This window comes from Augochlora pura, chromosome 1 (genome assembly GCF_028453695.1).
Source record: "Augochlora pura isolate Apur16 chromosome 1, APUR_v2.2.1, whole genome shotgun sequence".
NCBI lineage: Eukaryota > Metazoa > Arthropoda > Insecta > Hymenoptera > Halictidae > Augochlora > Augochlora pura.
The window spans coordinates 2,285,363-2,295,785 of record NC_135772.1 but is presented as its reverse complement, the minus strand read 5'-3'; the positions used below and the strand labels follow the sequence as shown (position 1 = coordinate 2,295,785).

Below are 10,423 nucleotides of genomic sequence, written 5' to 3'. Positions count from 1 at the left end.
CGACTGCTCTGAACATCACATTTCAATAGTTATATATTTTTATAAACAATTAGAATATTATAGCATCCGTACCAAAGTTACATCAAATACGAGCGAATGCTATAGTATATATTAATTAACATATCAACAACCAAAAAATATTTATTATTTCCAAAATATATACTTCTAGGATAATAGTAATAGTAGTGAATGGTAGTAAATAGTAGTAATAATAGTAGCAGTAGTGAATGGCAGTAATTTCGCGTTTCGCGATGCTCTATTCACAAATTGGTTGCGAAACGTCGCGTGATAAGATTACATAAAGCGCGAATAAATACAAACGAGGCCATAAATACGTGCGGCCGAGCGCGCGCGCGATATTTTTGCAGACACGCGACGAACATGGCGTTGTGCATGCTCCTTTCATATTCTGTGATCCTGTGATCTTGGTGGCGCCACGTGATCAAATGAGAAAGCAAACGAAATAGGTAGAGATAGGAACGAATGATTCGATCCTAAACATATGAACAATCTACTTTACAACAATCTCGGTAAATTTAAATCGCGAAGACTTCTTTATTCGTAAATATTCTAAAATTATTTAGAATATAATCGATTTGTACTTCTCTAAATATAAAATAATGTAATAACAATTGCTGTTTGTGCACGATGCACATTGTTTAAAGAATTATAGTATATTAAGGAATGTTTTATAATTATAGTGTGTAGTAATAATTATAATTGTTGTTAATATTGCTTCGGTAAGTGATTTGTCTAAGGAATTTTGTTTTTAGACATTATTATGTTAGATTAATAATGAGCTCGAAGAATTTGTTAGTAGATATATTGTTGTGTAGTCACCAGGGGGGCGTAGCTCAGATGGTAGAGCGCTCGCTTAGCATGCGAGAGGTACCGGGATCGATACCCGGCGCCTCCAAGTTATTATAATACTTTTTACTGTTTTTTACTGTGTTTAATACTTTATTGTAATTATAAAAATTATACGCTCGCTTTACTTAATAATATTAAGAAAAATCATGCTATAGGTACCAGGATTAATATCCAGCTACTTCAAACTATAATTTTCACTGTTTCTTACCATGTTTAATACTTTATTGTAACTATAACAATTATACGCTTGCTTTACTTAATAATATTAGAACATTGGAATTTAAATAGAATATTTAAATACTAAAATATTGTATTTAATTCTATGGTAATTCAGTATTTAATTTCAATGGTCGAACTGACGCAGTCATCCCTTAACGCTATATTATTCCAAAATCATAAAGACTACAAAGCGTGTAATTGTTTAACTCGACTACTTTAATGGCTCTATTTAATTATACATTAATACGTATATTTGCAGCATACGATAACTTTTAGGAAGATTATCTTAATTGGTTTAAAATATTGCATAATTACTACCCCTGTTTCTTGCTGCAGTTAAAACATTATTATATAACCTAGACTCTCTCCTAGACATTTTTATTATTTATAATTGTAACAACATAACCTTAATATAAGGCTGCCAGTGTGCATGAAGCCATCCCTGAAGGGAATATTCTAGGGTAGATATCCCAATCACTGTGCCTTATACATAAATCGACAGCTCCCCCTGAATCTAATATATAGAGAAATAAACAAAAACAATAAAAAATATATAGACCAACAATTAATATATAACACTTTCCTTTATTTATACGGCACAGTAATTGGAACATTCTTGTATTAAAAATAGGGAGATTGGGGGCGATTACAACCCTTTGACATTAGAACACGATTACACAGAAACTATTGTATTAAACAATGACAACTATTGTACAACTCTATTACCTATTTATCAGAGATTATCTTGCAGGCACAGATGTTTTGTTATACATTAGAGAGAATATCCGAGTTGTTAATAAAATAAAATATAGGAAAATTGATTTAAAAATAGTAAATTATTGGTGCCTGTATATTAAATAATGTGTGCACGATCAGAAGTGAAATTATTATTTAAAAAATAGGTCATTTGAAATGACGTTACTTAAAATATTGTTTTAAACATCACGTTATTTTATTTTATAATTATTTGAGATGATCGTGAAAATTTTCTTGGAAGAGAGAGAGAGAGTGTTGTATAAAGTATATCGATATAAAAATGTCTTCAAATAAAATATTATTTTGCACATATTCGCGGCATATTATTTTGCAGCATTTTGCCACTAACTTTTCTTATCAAGTTGCTTAAAATTCTATCACTTCAAATAGATTAATTAACAATCCTATTAACAAATAACAACGTAAAGAGTAGCAGTTCGAATTATTTATGTTTCACTGCCATCTCAAATAAATCTTGTCAATTATCTAAAAAATCATTAATAAACATCAGTACTAGTAAATTATGTCACCACTATACTATACCAAAAACCACGAATGAAATCATCGACGCTCGACGAGCGTGAAGAGTGACAGCTCACACGATTCCCGGCGCATTAACATTTACCTTAACTATCCGCGCTGTCACGCGACAGCGCCGGCAGAATATTCAGGTATAGGCATTTAGGCGTTCTTCGCGGTACTATCCTAAGCTCGTTTAGCTCCTCCACCGACCTCCACGTCGAGTCTGCTTCCCGGTTGATTCTAAACCATGATTTACTAACAACTGCCGGGAAAACCAGCTTGCGAGCTGCCCGGACAGCGCTTCTAATCCTCCCTCTAATAATCCTTCCCTGCAAACAACAAAACAACCGCCCTTATTGAATCACAGCTAATCACCATCCCAACCCTAATATATCAAATCAGTTGAAATTTATTTAGGAATAAATGTTTCCTAGGGTTTACAAAAATACCCGGGGGTAAATAGAAATAATTTTGAGGGTGCTAGAAAAATATATAATAATAAAATAATAGTGTGTGAAGAAAATTAAAATGAAACATTGGCTAATAGCATAACAGTAGGTAGATATAAATATAAAATCGTATAAGAGAGTATAACAAGAAATAATAAAAAATAAAAATAAAAATAATAAATAGATAGACGACGGTGAGGAATAAATGGACTTATTATGTCACACCTAATTAATCACTATCCCAATCCTAATGTATCAAATCATATGATACTATACTAGTCCAATAACCAGCAACTACTTGTTAACAACTGATTAATATTTGCTTCTCCAATAAATAAAATAATTGATAGACTGAGCTTCTAAGATATTATTCTTCGCTCAAAGATATTATTATATAACCGAGATAAAATTGTCGATGGCATAAGAGAATAATTGTTTATATAATTATAAAATAGTCCACCTTGTTCTAGATGCTACTTGCAATTTTATATATAATTTTACTTTATTTTCATAAAGGAAAAGCATTGCTTCAATTCATCGTTCGTCGCTCAAAAATATTATTACGCAACCTAGAGAAAATTGCCGCTGGAATAAGAAAATAATTGTTTATATAATTATAAAGTAGTCTACCTTGTTCCAGATACTATTTGCAATATTGTACAAGATTTTATTTTATTTTCGTAGAGGAAAAATATTGCTTCAATTCTATTTCGAAACATTTTCTTGCACGCAGCGATTTTGTAGATTTGAAATTGTTAATTAATCCTCTCTCGAGCGGCTCGCGGCTTTTCGGCGATAACGATAGCGAAGAATAGTCTTGCTCGGTTGGATCGCCTGTCCTTTCTAGATTCTGCGATCCTGGTTCTTCCCTCGATCTATGTTCTCAGCGCCATTGTTCGGACGCGGTCAAGCGTCCCTTCGCCGCAGCGCTGACCGGCCAAAGGGATACCGTGAGAGCCGTGCCCTTTCCGGCTCGCGAATGTAAAGAGCCAGTCGCGAATGGTCGCTAGCATCTTCAGAGAGCTATGTACAGTGTGTCCGGATTCGAATGGAACTTTGCTGGTTTTTGTTTTTATTTGTTTAGACGTTGAACTATTGTATCGTATTTTCTTGTGTTACGACGCTTTGCCATTTTCGCTAGTATTGTTAATGTCGTTGATTTTTTATTAGTTTAGGGAGTGTGGATTTGGGTCTGCGTTAGTAATAAATGTTTTAGGAAGATTGTTAAGACAATGACTGTGGATAGTTCTTGGGAGGAATGATGTTTTATGCAATTTTTAGACGGAAGTTTCGGCGTCGTTGATGGCGAGAGTTGCAAGAAACGCGATTGTCAGAGCGAAGAAGTTCATTTAATTATTTAATAATCATTGATCACAGCTTTTTCCAGTAGTTTTCTTTATGATAATTCTCCCTTTAGTTTGAAGGGTAGGAATCTTCCCTCGGCAACTAGGAAAATCGACGAATTAAGGACAAAAGTTCATCCTTTTGCAGATAGACGAAGCGATTACCAGGTTAATGGTACAGTTCATGGCAAAACTATCACCGCGATATTTCCCTTCGCTTAGAATAGCTCTTGAATGGCATTTTTAATGAAAATGGTAGCAATTTTGCAATTAATACATTATATCGTTATTTCTTTATCTGAAATATGGCAAACAGAGTAATTCTATAAATAATAAATAAGAGAAAGATTTCATGCCAAGAATTTTTCAATCAATATTTTGTAAATAAAACTCTCTCTCTTTATAAAGATATAATCTTGCAAATAACGTACAAGAAAAAGATATATTATTTAGTTTAAATATTCTCAATAACTAGAAATAATTACTACAAATAATGATAAAATATAATAGCAATAATACAATAAAATAGCAACGTTGCTTAAAATAATATCTCCTGCAATATTCTATTTCAAAAGTGATCAGAGGCACTGCGATAATGATCGCATGAAATAATAATAAAATTATTCTTAGTAATAATTATTATGTAATAAAATAATACTATTACTCTTAGTAAGAGTAACACCACTCTTAATAATAATAATAATAATAATGATAATAACAGCAAATTTACAGCTCAATGTTCTATTTGAAAAGTGATCAAAGACACTGTGATAATTATCACTTGAAATAATACAATAATAAAATTATCCTTATTAATAATAATTATGAAATTCAATAATACTGCTACTACTCTTAATAGCAATAGTAATAATTATAATAACAATAAATTTACAGCTCAAAATATTTATATACATAAGCACCTAATCATAGAACTTCCAATAAAACCTCTGCAAGGGTTAAATAGAAATGATAGGACCTTTTTCAATCATGCTATGCAATCCTACACAGTATTATTAGCAACAAAGGTTCTTAACCCCTCGAATGTCCTGTCTGTCCTCTTTTATAATCGGTATTTAACCATTTAAGTAAATCTAGTCAAACACAATAAATATTGTTCCTTTTCCTTCTACAAAATTATCACAATAGAAAAGATACTCATCCACGTAACTATGAAGAAAATAGTACATCAAAGGGTTAATAAGTTTACCAACCCGACAGACATATCGAGGACACGAATATTGATAGAAGTTTCTTGCTACCCTCGCGTCGTCTCAACGGAACCTATTCGACGTCCCCAATTCCGCCACGCCAGGGTAGGGGCTTACAACCCCTTTTGACCCAGTTGGGTCAGGAAAGGTCACAATAAACGGCACGCTGACACACATAGACACACACAGACACACACCCACGCAGGTTCACCTTGGAACACCTTTCGCTTCGTGTTCTCCTGTTGCCCCGCATGTTTTTTCTTTGTTCAACGATTCAGAATTCACCACCCATTATGACGAGCATTATGCGGCACGTGTCTCTCGGTGCCTCGAGAGCTCTCCCTTCGACTCTGAGCTCGCTTTATGCTCCTTGCCGAGAACGGGTTACGGGCTCCCCCCCGAGAGTTTCGAACGCGAACCACCGCCTTTCTACGATCCTAATAACGCGTGTGTTATTCGGGTGACGTAATGTGCGTAACGCGCGCGTTGTTCACTCTCACATCGCGCGCCTGTTGGTTCAATTTGATTAGCGAGCAATTTTGTTAATATTAATTATTTAGCGATTGGTTGTTTCGTCGTAAAAATTTAGCGCAATGTTACATTTTTGTTTCTGGTTTGACTTTATTTATTTTATTAGTTGCGAAAGATGTGTGGTATTTTAGGAACTATATAATATTATTGAAGCTTGTGGTGGTACAATTTAATACGTTTATCTTAATAATAGATATTAAATTGTTGGTTGGTATCATAAGCGATTCATTGGGTGCCATTTGGAGGAAAAAGGCGATTTATAGATTATCGGTCTAGTTTGACTTTATTTATTTTATTAATCGGGAAAGATATGCGATATTTAAGAAATAATGAAATATTATAGAAGTGCAATCTAATATGTTTATCTTAATAATAGATATAAAATTATTAGTTGCTATGACAACCGATTCATAGGCTGCCGGTCTGTTTCGACTTTATTTATTTTATTAATCACGAAAGATATGCAATATTTAAAAGACTATATAATGATATTGAAGCTTATGGTGGTACAATTTAATACGTTTATCTTAATAATAGATATTTATTGGTTACTATGACAATTGATTCATAAGCTACCGGTTGGGAAATGAAGGCGATTTCTAGGCTACCGGTTGGTGAAGTGTTAAATAATAATTACTCCACTTGCTATTACTTGCTATTCATTTGTTATTACTCCTACCTTTGCAATCACTCTCGCATCGCAATGGAGATCCAATTCTATTATCTAGTAATATTATTAATATTAAGTAAGGAATAATATTGATATTAAGTAATGATTATTCTACTTGTCGCTGTTCACATGTTATTCTTCTCAGAAACAAGAAGAACAAATTTTTCTTTGATAAAATCTTCTTTTTCTAAATTAGTTTGATTTGTAACTTTTATTAAAAAATTTATAATAGCTTAGTTAAAAACAATGCTGTAATTATTTGAAATCTTAATTTTACGTGATATCTCGTAATTTTAAGGAAATTTTAATCATTGGGATTATAATATGGACTTAATAAAGGTTAAATATTGTAGCTGCACAGTACAGTATAGTATAGAAGCTGTAATGTAGCTCTATATTGCAATAGAACATTATATATTTCATAAAATATTCCATAAAATATGTAAAAATTTATTTGATATCATAGCTGGAAATATGGTGAAAGAAATATGCAACAGTTTGTTGCGAGGAAACGTGGATCTATTAATATTTTTATCTGACTTGTTTAAATATTGAAACAAGAGTTATAAGAAGGTGTAGTATACTGTCTCTTGAGATAAAAATAATTTATCCATGTTATCTTATCGTGCTACTTCTAGCTTTCAAGTTTTATACTTATTATCAGATCAGAATTTTAGTACCTAGCATTATCTGTTGCACGCGATTTTATTGTCTCGTCTATTTTATAAAATATTTAGGCACATGATCTTGTAAATGACCAGGTATATAATTTGGCAAGGTTATGTCAATGCATATAATTTGGCAGAAAGCTATTTACAGCAAACATTATTTAGCGTTCACTTTACTGTGATTTATAGAAAGGCGAGCACTGAGTTACTTTTGTTGCAAATAGATTTTTGCTAGATTATATATCTAAATCAATTTAGGTTAATTAAGTTTAGGTGCTGAATACCTAAATTCTAGTTAGAATATAATTATTCTAACTGTTCTATTTATTTATAATTATATTTATAATTATATTGTAACTATTAGAATATAATTATTCTATACATTCAAAATATTATAATTATTCTAACTAGTAATTAATTAAATAATATTCTACTATTACTGTTCTTATCGGAATATACAAATCTGCGAAAGAATTGTATCTCATAAATATACACAATAAATTTAATAGCTAATATTCTACCTCAAGCTTTAAAACAATACTAAAATAATTACTGATCTTAAAAAGCGAGTTTCGTAGACTATCCTATGTCTACTTATCCACTCGGTCATCACTAACAAAATTATTATTAATATTATACAATTGTATCAGTATTATACTATTCTATTCAGTCTTCTTAGATTTTCATAATTCCAGGAAAGAAACTCTTCTGTTCTACTGTCTATTTAAGAATAGATATTCTTTATTTTAATACGAGATTTTTAAATGATTTCATTTTGCAAATTCCTCGGTCTATAATTCCAGCATTTGACAGTATTTTCCATAATTAATACTCGATGAACCGATGAAAGAAACAGACTGTTGATTGGCCACGTGCAAATGAGATACATGTGAAATAGAGATCACTAATTATTATTGCATTTACATATCATATTATCTACTATTAATACTATGACATGCATACAATATTATCTACTATTAATACTATATATATATCCCATAACAACGTTCCACTTACTGCCAGTTATTGTTCCAATAAATCTTGCACATTTATAAATTAATAAGTACAGCTAAATTCACGTTGCAAAATTGGATACTTGATCAATCATTTCGTAAAGAATTATACGAAGATTAAAATAATTACAGTATTAACCCTTTGCACTCGGAGCCATTTGAACTGTAAATTTGAAATAATTTTTCTGGTTCGTGATATTTCCATTCTATTTAACAAAATAAATTTGTATGCATACAAAATTTATTCTTCTGACGCCTGCCAACAGTTTTACTACTTGATAATTTTTTAAATCTAAACCTTATTGTTAGAAAAATTATTTTGCAACGTAATAGAATAATTTTAGTGGTGCCTCAGAGTCACCACTCGAGTGCAAATGGTTAAGGACAATCAACGCAGCATGAAAGAAGTCGCAATGAAAAGGGTTAACATATCTTTAATGTCACATATCTGTTAACATATCTTCACCTTAGTTTTTCGCTTCTATAAACATTCTATAAAAAAAGGAGTAACTAGACTCTACATGTTTAGCTTAGTTGTGACACCACTGTGCTTAGCACTGACGATACTGTACCTAATTCTAACGCTAGTTGGATCGCATCTCGTCCAGCACACCATTCCCAACACCTGTCCCATGTCATCGACTCTCGAACCACAGTCCGCGAGTTTTCCGATGGTGAAATGGCGTCGAGCAAAGAGCCTGAACCCTGAAAACGGTACGTTTGCAGGGAAGTATCACAGCATGCTCGTTGTTTATGCGTCCCTTGCACAGTTGGACCGCAGTCAGGCTTTGGCCTCGGCCCCAAAAAGGAGCAAACGTGGAAGGAGCCAAAGGAGTGGAGCAGAGAGATCATGCTTCCCCGATAACTCACGCTCGCACAGCAGTGCGTGAGCCTAACCAGTCTGTAAACCGTTGCAAAGTTATGGTGTAGCCGCGTGCGACTGTACAGTGTACGTACAGTGCCGACTAAAAGCCTGCGGAACCGTTTTGCCGGGGATCCGATGGAAAGTTGCAGCTTTTAACGTCGATGAATAGCTTCGACGATGAAGAAATGCATGAACTGCAGAAATCGTTGGCCTGTGCTTGGTATAGGATAGTAAATAATACGCGACGAGATGGTGTTAAATGTTAATAAATATCGTAGGAACGTGATATTGTTATTTTGTGTAAATTTGTTAAATTGTATGAGTTGGCCAGGTGAGATGCAGCGATTTTTTGCAAGCTGTGGAAGCTGCCTAAAAAATAAATTATATTGTTACTTAGGTCTGAGGTTAACTAAATGAGCTCTTGTCAATTATTTGTCGAATTAAATATTGACTAGGAGTAGTAGTGTATTGTCTGTGCTGATAGCAAATATAAATGATGGAAACATAAGTTCTAAAATAATATATTTACTGAATTTTTAATACTGTTTTTAATTAACTATCATATAAACTATTGTAACCACTTTGAATAGTGCTGTAATTGTACTGTATATATTTGATTTTCCTTATATTTTATTCAAGTCCAATAATTTTATTCAATCCAACTTTTATAAAATATGCAATTTCAAGTATTCAAATATTAAACTTCTTTTTATCCAAATATTTGTTTGTGACGAATATATCCGTCGCGCAGATATTGTAACATCTTCCGTTGCGACGAATATATTCGTCGAAAAATGACTGACTTAATAACTAATTTTAATAGCTAATTTTATATTCTATTAAAATCTATAATTATTTCACGCGAATGTTGGCTTCGATTTTAAAGGGAGGCTTCGCGAAAACTTTTAATCGACGCTGTACGTAACAACGTGTGCGTACGTGCGTCTTCTGAATATGTGTATTTATATATGAACACATGGAAAGTGGTCGGTCCCTTTGAACACTCCCTATGGGGGCTGATTCCTTGGTAAGGCCACGCATTGCCTCTCAAGCCCTTCGTTCCTCCATGTCCTTGCAGTACCATGAAATATTATGTAAATTTCTCCTTCAATTACGTTACACAAATCATTATTAAACAGTATTAATAATACATTGACGATCACCGATGTACGATACTTTGACGATTATCGATGTATTCGACGATCGTCGAAGTACGATAATTCGAAAGAATATTGCAAAGAAAATAACAACAGTAACAAAATAATGAAAAGAGTATTAAAAATAGTAATCGCAATACTCTTATCATTAA

General features: G+C 32.6%; 1 non-coding gene across 1 annotated transcript; it reads left to right on the top strand.

Moving 5' to 3' along the window:
- The first annotated feature begins 843 nt into the window (after positions 1-843).
- Trnaa-agc (transfer RNA alanine (anticodon AGC)) lies at positions 844-916 on the top strand. The gene has a single exon. It is a non-coding gene; the product is annotated as a tRNA-Ala (tRNA).
- The last annotated feature ends 9,507 nt before the right edge of the window (positions 917-10,423 follow it).